Genomic DNA, 13,578 nt, shown 5'->3' with positions numbered 1-13,578 from the left:
GGAGGAGTACAGAGCTCTAGATTTACAGATTTTAAAGAGGCATTTGATAATACTGGACATCATTACCACTTAAAAAGGAGGGCTAAGGAAACACTTAACCAGCAAAACAATGTGATGTTAGAACTTGTGGGGATTATCGCTACAGTCAGAGACAAGCCAATAGACAATCAATATATAACACTATTTTGAAAATTACAGCCAGGCATCCATGGAACTCTGGTGGGTGCTTTGTAACAAATATGTGTGTGTGTGTGTGTGTGTGTGTGTGTGTGTGTGTGTGTGTGTGTGTTCATCATGCAATTTTGAGGGACCGTAAGAGAAAATTTCAGTGATATACACAAGTACAAGTACATGAATTATTTATTCCATTCCATCATTTCCATTTCTTTATTTTTAATTAATTTTTTTGAGAATTTCATGCATAAGTCCTGTATTTACATCATTTCCCTTTCCCCTCATTTCCTCCCATGTTTCTCCAATACCATTTAATAATCTGATCTCTTCTTTAATTATTGTTACATGTGTAAGATATGTATAGATGTGTATACACACACACACATTTGTATATGCTTAAGCAACCTACTTACTAAGTCCATTTAGTGGTGCTAGTATGCGTGTGTGTTTGGAGCTGATAGCTTGGGATTGGATGACCCATCAGGGCTCATCCCTGGAGAAAACTGATTCTTCCTCTTTCTGTAGCCATTAGTTGCCTGTAACTCTTCATCTAAATGTGCACAACCTCATGAAATTCCAATAGATCAATTAGTGTATGTGTTGGTCTGTTTCGCATTACTGAAACAACATATACCTGAGATGATAACTGAAAAAGAAGGAAGGTTTATTTCACCTCACAGCTTGGTAGGTGAACCAAGCTGTTCACCTATTGTTTGGGGGACCATGTGAGACCATGGTAGGAAGTGTGGCAGAGGAATCCTCACTGGTAGTCAGGAAACAGAGAGGAAGAGACTCCTGCAGGCTCCTTCAAGGACACAACCCCAAAGTCTAAAACCTCCCAGTAGGCATCACCTTTTGTAGCTTTCAATGCCACCAGCATCATCATGTGGAGGAGCAAGACTTCAACACAATGGGACACAAGGCACAGCCATGCTGCAGCACAGAGGGTGGGTTCTTTGTGTTTCAAATCCAGAGTTCAGAGCTCTTGTTCTTGTCTTTCTACATCAACCAGACCATTTCATACCTGACCTGTGGCCTTCTAATCTCCAACTCGGGCTCCAAACCCAGCAGGCTGACAGGTTTCCTTGCTAGTCTGTATTACCTAATAACCAAAACTGTGATGACTACCCTGAGATTTGCTGGATTTGTGGAAGTAAAAGTAATAATGATTAATCAGGATACTCTCTAGGATACAATCATATGATTGTAATAAAGTTTAACAAAAGTAAATGAAGAATAAATAACACTCATGTAAGTACCATCTTCTGTCCCCCCACCTCCTCCTTCCCTCCCTCCCTTGTCCTCATTCTCCCCTTCCATATCTCAATAAACATTACTATGGCTGAACAGGTAGATTTGTTTTTGCATAACTTTGCTTTCTTTCTCCAGGAACAAAACAATGTAATCTTTGTGCACAGCATCCTGGATCTTGATTTTTATTTCTCTTACATACGAATGCATCCACACAGAACATTCCATTTTGGTTTGTGTGTTTGCAGCTTACACAATCCTACTCCCTGTGAGGTATCCTCTTGCAGTCTGCCTTCCATTGAACCTCATGCTTCTCAGAGTTAGCCAGGCTGGTACATGTAGACCTAGTTCATTTTATCTGAAGAAATCTATTGCATGGACACACTGCCATAAAGATTGTCCCCACCTCCCAATCAAGGGATGGTTAAGTTCATTTCTTCAATAGTAGAACCATTTTTCAATAGAGAAAATCGGACAGCATGGGCATTAAGCTGCGGTAAGAAAATTTTTACCTTGCTCCTTAGACTAAGACCAATCCAGTCATTTGGATTGACTACTGTGGTTAAGTATGTCTTTTGAGATTTTTCCACAACAAACTAAATTTACCCCCTAGCTATTATCTCCCTAGGAAGTTAATAGAAGGTCAATTATACTATAACAGTGTAATTGAAGGAGTTTGGCAGTATTCAAACAGTTTTCCATTATTTTTTTCTAAACTCTTTTTTTTTTTGCGCGCTAAGTTGATTTGTTTCCTCTGCATGATTTAAAACCCCAACTGAACTCAGTTCCCTTTCTTTCTCCCCTGGGATCTGGGCAGAGATGCTGCCAGCCAGCACAGAATACACAGGACCCACACCCCATGCCACCCCTGTCCCTAACAAACGAGTAGTGGCTGCAAATCTCAGCTGTACAGAGACTGAAAAGTCTTCATTTAAGGAATCAGAAGCCAAAATCTTACCTCTCAAGGAGCACCCTGGATAGAGTCACAATTGGCCCTGAGCTGAGTGGAGGAAACATGCCAGATTCAAGGCAGATAAACTGCTCCTGATGCAGATAAACAGAGGGAGTACTCATGCAACTTGGGGCTCCAGGTGCCTCGGAGCACGTACACCCCTCTGAACAAGGCACTTAGCCAACCGTTAGAACCTAGGACTCCCACTTGTGTGGAGCTACACACACTTCATGTACACCTACTTTAAACAGTGGCAATGAGTGACTCCCTGTAGTCACTCCTTGATAATTCCTCATTTTTATTCAAACACACCCTAGAACACAGTTCAGGAAATAAAAGCATTGGCTCGAACAGGCCTAGACTGGTTTGGGCTGCATGCACAATAAGTCGAAATGTTCTCAAAGTGAACTTTTAGAGAAATTTCCCTATTAACCATCTTATGGCGATACATAACTGAGCATGTATATGACTAAAAGCAGATGCATTATAGGAAAAGGCACGCTCAGGGGATAAGGGTTTACATCCTCTGAACTTGTCGGTCAAAATAGAGAACCACCCAAATGATGCCCTAGTCACCAACTCCTACGTCTCTTGAGCCCCATTAAAGGAAGCCCCCAAAATGCTCAGGGCTCTTGGGGATCTCTCTCATGGCCCACTAATCAATCTTAACAGTATATTCCTTTCTAATCTGAGCTGTTGCTTTGCTTTTGAGTAGTTTCCTCCCTTCTTGCAATCTGCTAAGGCTTTTATTTCCTTTGGAATCAGCACTGCCAGGTTCATTCACCCGGGAAATACAACAGGCCTCACCTTCCAGGCTTTCCCCCCAGTGCTGTTCTCCTGTCATTGAACTAACCTCTGGGAAGCAGCTGGCTGACTGCACAGGTGAGCAGGAAAGACTTGCCTGTGGCTGTTCTGGGAGAGTCCAGGTGACCCCAGGGCCAGCCGGCCACTCAGCACTCACATGACCTACTTTGATTGAAATCAACTTTCTGAGATGACGGTGGAAGTACTGGCATTAATCATGACCCCAGGCCTCGGTTCAGAAACACCGGGTGATGAATTGAGAGCAGTGTGCATGGAGAGCCATGGTGATTGACTGGGGCTTGGTTCTTCTACTAGCCAGTCCTGTGAGCCTGGGCAGGTCACCTTCCATGTTAGACATGTCACAAGAAGACAACAGCTGTGGGCATCGAAAAACATCTCCAAAGTGAGCACAGCAGCTCACTGCAATGAGCACCACAGCCTGGCATCCTAGAAGCAGATGTGTGATGTCACTCTTTGTATAAGTTTGGTTTTAATTTAAAGCTACCAAATCTTTTGGTGCTTACACTGGCTGTGTGAGATGTCCTGTTTCCAGACTGCAGACTCCCACCGCCAAGGTGGATAATAGACACCTGTATCTTCAGCAGCCCGTCTACCGTCTGCAAGTATGAGCAAGTACGAGAGCCTCTCTGCCCAGCACTCCACCACCAGCGTGCACCACTACAGCCAATGTTTTGTGCAGTGCTGGGGACAGAACCCAGAGCTTTGCCCTGCGAGACAGAACATCTGGTTCCCAGGATGAGGGGTTGAACTAGGAGGCCTAAAGACAAGTGTTAAGTTCCACATTCCTCCAGCTTCAGCCCCAGCAAGTGACTAGCATACAGCCCAAGCCAATGGGAAGCACTTCAAGACCTTTCAAGGGTGAGTAAAGGAATGTTTCTCCTTGACTGGAGCCTGGATCCACACGAAGCCAGAGCCGCTGTGAGGAGAGGGGAACAGAAGCCGTGAAGGAGTCACAGAGGTGATCACTGGGTAGAAAACTAAGTCTTCGTGACTTTTATGACTCCTGAGTTCAGCGATTTGTTTCTTTTCTTTTTGGGAGGAGGCATGTGTGGAGAAACCAAGGATGACCTTGTCACCTTCCCCTGTCACCACCTCTCAAGCATGTACCACATACCTCCACAGCCAGTGTTTATGCAGTGCTGGGGATGGAACCCAGGGTCTTGTGCATGCTAGGCGAGGAGACACTGCCAACTGAGCGACCACCCCAGCCCCTCAGCCATGTTTGGACTTTGTTTTCCTTTCTTCCTCCATCTCCCCATCTCTCCCTCGCTCCCTTTCTCTCTCCTTCTCATAAGGAGGACTGAACCTAGGACCTTATGGCCTTGTGCATGCTAGACAAGCCCTATGGCACTATAATCCCAACCCATTTTTATTTCTTATTTTGAGACCAGTTCTGACCTTGAACTCAGTATCTACCACAGGCAGTCTGTGGATTTGTGAGCCTCCTGCCCCGCCTAGCTGGGGAATATCCAGTCTGTGTGGCCAGGTTTTCTAAGCAACATTAGTAAGCACATGATTGCATAAATGTATGCAATCAATGATAACTGGAAAATACATGGACTGCCTCGTAAGGGGGTGCAGATAGCTTCTCTGAGAGCTCTGAAGACAGAGCCTGTATGTGGAAGACACTAAGCAGTTCCCGCATCTCAAGGAAGATTATTCCAGGCAGAGTGAAACCCTGAAGTGGTACGGAATCCTCAAACACCAAGAAAAGAAGGATTGGATGAGACGAGAGAGTTGAAGGGTGAATCTGCAGGTGTGGGCAGGGTCTGACTGCACTGGTCTTGTTAGACCAGGGCAGCACATGGAGTTTTCTTCCGAGAGAAACGGAATTCTTCTTAAGCCAGGCCATGCTGAAGTCTGACTTTGATTTCCTTTGGTTTTGTTCTGACTGATTGTTGTGTGCTACAGAGATAATGCACCATCCAAGGCAGGGCTGGGAGCAGTCAGAACAGTGCTCATCATGGGGACAGGAAACCTGCTTCTGGGGGGCTGGGAGGGAGGGAAGGGGAGCTATGCTGACACACAGATGGATCATCAGTTCAGTTCTGGAAGCAGCGATGATAGGTTTAGAAACGTGGAGCCGAGGCACGGAACAGACCAAGCCAAGGCCGTTTTATTTTCTTTGGCAATACTGGATATTGAACCCAGGACCATGTACTAGGCAGACCAAGCCATCCACCACTAAGCTACACCCACAGCCCTCTTTTCACTTTTTAATTTGAGTCAAGCTCTCACTAAGCCACCAGGACTGACCTTGAAGCCATTCTATAGCTCAGGCAGGCCTTGACACTGCAATCCTCCTGCCTCAGTCCCTAGAGTAGCGGAAAGGACAGGCCTTCACCATAATGAGCTATCTCCCGGGGTGTCTTTAACAAGACACCCTGCATTGACTGAAAAGTTCTATAGAAACACAAAAACGAAAGCAGGTTTGGTCCAGTCTGGGATTTGCTCATCCTGAGAAAGATACCTAATGGTGTCCTCATGGTTGAGCTGTCAAGGCAATTAACTGTCAATCTCTAGAACTTGTGAGAGAGTTCCAGACTTCAGACAGCACTGTGGGAGTTGTCGGAAGAGTCAGGAAACTTTGAAAGCCCAGAATAGAATTTCTAAGGCAAGAACAAATTAGAAGTTCTGTAAGACATTTAGACTCACGAGGCCCCTTCCAACAGCATCCACCACCAGACAATGGAGCTGTCTGTCTGCCATCAAGGAGAGGAAATTCTTACTTCTCCTCCGGAAAGCACAAACCCCAGTCTTTTCTGACAAGCCAAGAACTCCAACATCCCCCGAGCTTCTAGAAAGACTACATGTGTTTAACATTAATGGTGAATGGAGCTCTAAAATTTTACCACCTTCCATAAACACTTATTGTTTTCCTGGGTTTCCAACTCAGCAGAAAGCAGCAGAGGTCCGTGTGACATTCCGTGAAGTATGTCCTGTCAAGGCACAGAACATATTAACATGTAAGCCTCCGTCTGCAGGTCCCAGGAGGAAAGAGGATTAGGTAGAAAGCAGCCAGAGCCGCGGAATATAACTATTTTTACGTCTGGCGGGGTACGGTTTTCCCTTCTTTCTGCCTTTCCCATTCAGCCTCAGCACGCTTTGCAGACAGCATGCTTAATACAAATTCCAAAGCATATTTCACTTCTTTTATCACACAACTCAAACCTTATTACTTCTTCATTGTGGTGCGGCTGGGATTCAGATTTTTATAACCACTTTCTCAAATGCCGAGCGCTTTATAAATGTATGACTTTTATTGCAAATCAATAAATTTTATCCACCTATTTCTTAGCAAGGGACATACCTGCCTGAATAAACTATGCTATTGCATTTAACTTTTTAATCCATGAGAAATTTTAAATTAAAAAAAAATGTGTTGTACAAGGCAGGAGTTCGGACACAGGAAAAGGATGTAAAATTTAGGAATGAAGTAGAAAGAGAGAGCCTTGAGTAGAGCATTTTGTTTCCCCTTCAGAATGCAGCAGTTGAGTGAGTTGGCAGGTTTCTTTTCCTCCTTTGTTCAGAATTTCATATATGTATACAATGTATCTTGGTTACAGTCTCTCCTCACGCACCCCTCCACGTCCCCCTGAGACTCCTGAAACACATCTCCCTCCCAACTTCATGTCCTATTTATTATTTATTTATTTATATTCTATAACCCACTGAGTCCAGTCAGTGCTGTCCATGTGCTCATGAGCATGGAATCATCCACTGGGACCTTGACAAACCACCAATGACCACCCCCATGAAGAAAAACGACTCTGGGGCTGGAGAGATGGATCAGCATTGGTGATGGAACATTGAGATGGAACATTGGTTGCTCTTGCAGAGGACCCAGGTTTAGTTCCCACCACGCATATGACCACTAACAACCATTTGTAATTCCAGTTCCAGGGATTCATCACCCTCTTCTGGCCTCTCCAGGAATTGCACACACGTGGTGCACTTATAGACATGCAGGCAAAACACTCATACACATAAAATAAAAATAAATACAAAAACAAGAAAAGTGACTCTCAGCAGCCTTCACCTGCCATCAGTTCAACAGCTAAGGGTGGGGCCTTGGGACACTATTTCTCCTCTGGGATAGACTTTTTAACAGGACTGATCTTAAGCAGGTAACCACTGTGATTGTGAGTTTACATGTGCAACAGCCATGCCACGGCCAGAGGCCAGCATTTCACAGCACTTTTCCCCATCCTCTGGCTCTTACATTCTTTCTGCCCCCTCTTCCTTGAAGTTTCCTAAATCTTGGAGGGGTTGGTGTCGATGCTCCATCTATAGCTGAGTACTTGCAGTCATTTATTCTCAACATGTTTAACAGTAAGTCTCTGCATTAACAACTACCCTCTGCAATAAGGAGTTTCTCAAATCAGACTGAGTGCATCACAAATCTCTGGATATAAACATAAATATTTGGACAGCAATTTGACAACAGGACAATTTAGCTGAACAACAGTGAAAAGTTCTCCCCTCGGACTCTGGCTCCTAAGCCACGAGTTTTGAGAACGTTTACAGTAGGAGGCTTGACTTCCTTCCTGTGGAGCTGACCTCAAATCCGATCAAAGAGTGATTGGTTAGGGGATAGAGACATGGTTCAGTAATTAAGAGCACTGGCTGCTCTTGCAGAGAACCCAGGTTCAGTTCCTAGCATCCACTGAAGGCTAACAATCCATCTGTAACTCCAGTTCCAGGGGATCTGATGCTGTCCTCTGGCCTTGGTGGACATTGCATGACACAGGTGCACTTACAAAATGCAAGTGATACACTCATACACATAAACTAAAAAAGAAATAATAAGATAAAAATATAAATAAAAAACAGAGCAGTTGGTTACCCCCAGAAATAGTCTTGCCACAATTGTACCTGTGGGCACATCTTGCTTGGTAGGTCTCTATAATATCTTGGAGCATTCAGCCCTGGGTTAAGCCACTGAGGACTTTTCTCCCCCAGCAGCCTGCATCGCACCTTCCAGCACTACAAAAACTAGCCAGCAGGGAGCTCCTGGTCAGTTCAAGATTGATTTCTCAGAAGCGTGTGGTGTCTTCAGTAATAGGATATTACCATGAATTTATGGTGATCAATCAAAAACAATGGCAATATCCTGCATTGTTTCAGGGCTGTTTCTGGGGATCTCCCTGTCTCCTGTATCTGGCACTGAAATTTTCATTTAATAACCCATGTCTTTGGGGAGCAACATTGTTCACAGTGAGGGGTACCTCTGTTCAAGCTCCTCTTTTTATTAAAAAAAAAAAGGTATATTTTAATTATCTTTCAAACTAGTGGAGTTTCATCAGTGTGATGGTTTGAATGAAAATGTCCCCCATAGGCTCCAAGTGTTTGGAGATTTTGTCCCCAGATGATGGGGCTGTTTTGGGAGGTTTTAGAAGGTGTGGCTATCCTGGAGGAAGCATGTCACTGGGGGTGGACTTAGAGAGTTCTTAAGCCTTGCCGGATCTCCAGTTGCTCTTGCTTCCTGTGCCTGCATGATGATGTGAGAGCTTAGCTTCTGCTTCTCCTGCTCCAGCCACCTCTAGCTATCATGCCTCCCTGCCATGATGGACTGTAATTCCCCTGGAACCATAAGCCCAAATAAACTCTTCATTCTATAAATTGCTTGGGTCAGTGTTTCTATCACAGCAACAGAAAAGTGACTGACATAATCAGGCTTCTTCATACATTACAAGTTTTGGTTAACCCAGCCCCTACCATTGACTTCTTTGTTCATTTAAGAATCAATTTAAATGATTGGCTTTGTACTGAAGCACGGAGAGTTTGCCCTCCATTGGCCTCCAGAGGCAAGCTTGGTTATCACAAACAGGAAGAAGTGTAACTGACTATCAATAGAGAGCAGGATCCTGGTAGCCATCCTACATCCTGCAGCAGAGAATTATCAAGTCATGTTAATGGTGTTCAGAGTGGTTCAGGACATAAGGCTTAATGGTTTTATCCTTGTGCATGTTAAGCCATGCCACCAAACATTGCTTAAAATATATTTTTTACTTCCATTTTATAAAAGATTTTAAAGAAATCACTAAAGGTGAACTTGTGCTGAGTTTCAAATAGGCTAATAATATTACCTAACCCTTGGGGAATACAAGTCACCTAATAATATTGATTTATCCAAATGTCAGCAAGTGTTAAAGTTGACTCAGATGTAGCTTAAAAACTGATAAAAGAAGTCAAACTTCATAATTTAAAATAGTTCCATAAGCCACCTCCTGGGGTGAGATGTTAGTAAGGAATGTATTTGACATTGGCTTATTTGTATGCAAATGGTCAGCTAAGGTATAACAATGACCTTGTAAGAGTAATCAATACAGTTGAAAATATTTAATTTATTACTGCTTGAATGTTGTGGACCCTAGTTTCATTTAGTTAGGTCTAGTACCTGCGTCTCAATTTAAGATAATGAAATGCTATTTATGTTCTGAAATTCCATAGATTATTTTTTGTTATATTTCTTTTATTAATACATTGCTGTCCTGCTGGTTCTAAGAAATGAGTACTTTGCTTACAACAGAGATTCAAAGGCCAAATTCTTCAAATTTGCTTAAATACCAGAGAGAAGAAAGACCTTCACCGTCCTGCAGAGGTTTGCCTCTTCAAGCCATGTTGCTATTCTTTCCACAATAGAAATGGAGACCAAACAAATGCCCTTTGACTGATGAGTGGATAATGAAAGCGCGGTACATTTACACGATGGAATTCTACTCAGCGGCAAAGAAAAATGAAATCATGAAATTTGCAGGTAAAAGGATGGAACTAGAAACGGTTATACTAAGTGAAGTATGTTACTAAATGAGCAACAGACTCAGAAAACCAAGTAACACGGATGTTCACTTTCATTCGTGAATCTCAGCTCTAAATCCTTAGACACAAGACAACTTCTTTTTGCCACTGATGGGGACTATTACAGAGTTCCACAACTGGTCAAATGCAGAGAATAAGTGTCTGTGAGAAGCCCAAGCCTAAGAGACACATCCGCAATTCAATTTCTACAGCTAAGGCTCAGGGAACATAGCACAACAGGACACAGGAAGAATACTTTTCATTTATTTTTTAATTTTAGACAGGGTCTTCCATAGCCCCAGCTGTCCTGGAACTCACTATGTAGACCAGGCTGGCCTCAATCTCAGAGATCTTCCTGTCTCTGCCTCCCAAGTGCTAGGATTAAAGGCGTGTACCACCACACCCAACCTTAGAATATTAATGCATCTCTCAGCTCTCACCAGTGGAACCACCTCATACAACAGATGGTGATTAACCCATAAAACTACAACTGGACACAGTGCAGAGCATAAGAAACTACAGAGGTGGAGTGTCTGAGTAAACCTGTATCAACCCTCAGGGTCAATTTGCAGAAGGGGCAGAAAGACTGTAAGAGCCAGGGGTGGTGGGAGACCACAGGAAACAGTCTCCTAGACAGCTGGGAAGATGCTCATAGGAACTTACAGCAATGGCCACAGTGTGTACAAGTCCCATGGAAGCTCCAACTAGATAAAAGGTCAGCACAGAACTGAGGAAATGGGTTAGATGCCCCAACCTTAGCTGAGGAATTCTCTCAGTGGATGACTGCTAGGAGAGGAAGTTGGCGTTCTTTAAGGATGTGACGATGCTAGACATGTTGACCAGGCTGCAGTGGATGGACTCACACTGAGGGACATCTGGGGACACAAACTGACTTAATAGTCCTTATCACATATGACAGAAAAGTGGTGGGAGGCTATGGAGGTGCAGACAGGGAAGGGGTCTCCCGGGGCTGGAGAGACAGCTCTGCGGTCAAGAGCACTGACTGCTCTTTCAGAGGACCAAGGTTCAATTCCCAGCACCCACATGGTGGCTACAAACTGTCCTTAAACTCGAGTTCCAGGGGAATTAGAAGCCCTCTTCTGAACTCCGTGGTGTTGCACAACACGGGTGCACTCACAATCATGCAGGCAATACACTTGTACACATAAAATAAAAATAATATTTTTGAAATTCCTATTGTTAAACTTTCAAAAAGTAAAGCTAAAAAGAGATAGAGGGAAAGGAAGTTACTAGAGGCACCTGGGCATGCATCAGCATTACCTAATGTGTAGGCTGAGAATTCCGAGATCTGCAGAAACTGTTCAGTATATGTTCATTATAAGCAGCTACTTATTAGTTATTAGAAACTGACAACTTCTAACACTTACTGAGCAATAGTTCCCTCCTAAGAGCTCTGTGTGTGTGTGTGTGTGTGTGTGTGTGTGTGTGTGTGTTGTGTATACATGTGTGTTCAGGTGAAGTTACCCAGCACACAAAGGAGAGGAGACACCGGGCCCCCTGTTCGATCCTGTTCCACCTTCCTCCTTTGAGACGGGGTCTCCCGATGAACCTGGAGCTGGCTGGCAGTCAGCAGGTCTAGCTGTCTCTGCTTCCAAACTGCTTCGTACATACACACTCATACCTGGCTTTTTAGAGGGGAGCTGGGGATTCCTACTCAGCCCTCCCTCTCGTGCTGCAGAGCTCCAACCTTCTGAGCTATCTCCCCCACCCCTAGGAACTGCACTGCTTTATTTAAGCTTCCTAAGAGTCTTGGGTCTCTGAAACATCTCTACCTCCCTGGGAAACACAGGGAAGGAAAAGTTGCTCAGAGAAGTTCGTCACTTACCAGTGAGAAAGCCGCTCTGTGGCAGTACTGGATCTGACCAACTCAAGCCAGAGCTCTTCCCTATCTGCTGCATGTAGATGTCTTTACAATTATTAAATAGACACATTCAGAAGGCACTGCTGAACACAGACTACTCTTTCCGTCACTGTGACCTTTCCAAAGCTACTGAAAATTAAGGCTTCCTACAAAGTTTTAACTTTATACAGACTGAGAAGCAGGTTCATAAATCTTCTCTTTGCATTTATTTGTGATGATCAATTATTCATGCAGCGTTAGAGGTGGTTGAGGATATCTTTAACTCATACAAGCACACTCAGTAACCCTGCCATTCATCATGAGACAACTCACAGGCTAGTCTACTTCTGTCTCTAGCTTTAACTTTATTCTTCAATTAATACCGTTTTCAGGCATAATGCTGCACCTATTACAAAATAAGTAATTGTGTTTTTTGCAGAGCTGTGTAATTTAATTGAACGAGGATATGTGTCTCCCTCACAGACTAATTAGGTCTTCAACCATGTTTCTGGGTGATAGGGATATTAGTACTACAAATAGCAAGAATCCATCAGCTGTATAGCTTCGAGGTGTTGATGGTTCCTGTAAGAATGAAAATAATGGTTCATTTTTTAAAGTGCCTTGAGTCAAGTCAGGTCCAATTACAGATAAACAGAAAACACTGGACCCCTGCTAGTGTCTCTGAGTCTAATTACCACCCTCCCACCCAGAATCTGCTACTCAAAAGTCCCTCACATCAAGCTTGCCTGCAAGGTTATTCCCCTGATAAGCTTTAAAATAAACGTGATGTAAAACACACAGATGAACCCACACACACAGTCTTTGTTGAGACAAAGGCTTACACAGGTAGCCGAGGGGAAGATAGGACCTAGGGGAAGTATAAGATTGTTCACTTTTGACTACACTCCTGGTAAAGCTACCAGATTAGACTGGGATGAACTGATTTATTAATAATGATTAGGACAGGTTGTGTCTTCTGAAGACACTCCTTTAGCCTGTTCAGTCTACATGCTCTTGGTACAATTTGATGTAAACACCCCTCCATGGAGTGCTGACAGCTGTCCTTCCTCTCAGTGTATCTTCTAAGGTCTGAGGATAGTAAGGATACCCTAAAGCAGGGAGTATCTACCTGGTCCTCTTAGGAGTCTGGCTTTTAGAGTATAACCACTGTGCCATGAGGAATTCTATCTGTAAAGTACAGTTACAGGTAACAAGGTTAACAGTCCTGGGGAGATCACAGCCGCAGCCAGCACCAGCCTTCCCAAGGCTGGATGTGAGTAAGCCATGTCACATGGTCCTGTTCAGTCTTACAGCAGGCCCAGTTGTCACCAAGAGTCCTGGAGGCAATTTTCTTCTTGTGCCCTCCCCAGTGGAACAGGCTTGAAAGAAGAAAAGCTGTCTTTGAGGGAGCCACTAAGTTTGGAGAAGGTACATACACAACCATGGCTAATCCAAACAAGGAAAATATAATTTTAATCATTCATCTGCTAATCCTCATCTACTCAGGCAATTCACTGAGCACCTACTAGGGGACGGGGCTGTTCCAGTTGCTAGGTATTGACTTATGAGAATGGCAAGTCTCCTTCACGGCAGATTGTATTTTGATGGGAGGAAATGAAAACCAAAAATAAAAACAAGAGATGGAGATGGAGAGGAAGGGGAGAGAGAGAGAGAGAGAGAGAGAGAGAGAGAGAGAGAGAGAGAGAGAGAGAGA

Source organism: Nannospalax galili, unplaced genomic scaffold (assembly GCF_000622305.1).
Source record: "Nannospalax galili isolate Female #2095 unplaced genomic scaffold, S.galili_v1.0 scaffold596, whole genome shotgun sequence".
Taxonomy (NCBI): Eukaryota; Metazoa; Chordata; class Mammalia; order Rodentia; family Spalacidae; genus Nannospalax; species Nannospalax galili.
Note: the sequence above shows the minus strand (reverse complement) of the source record.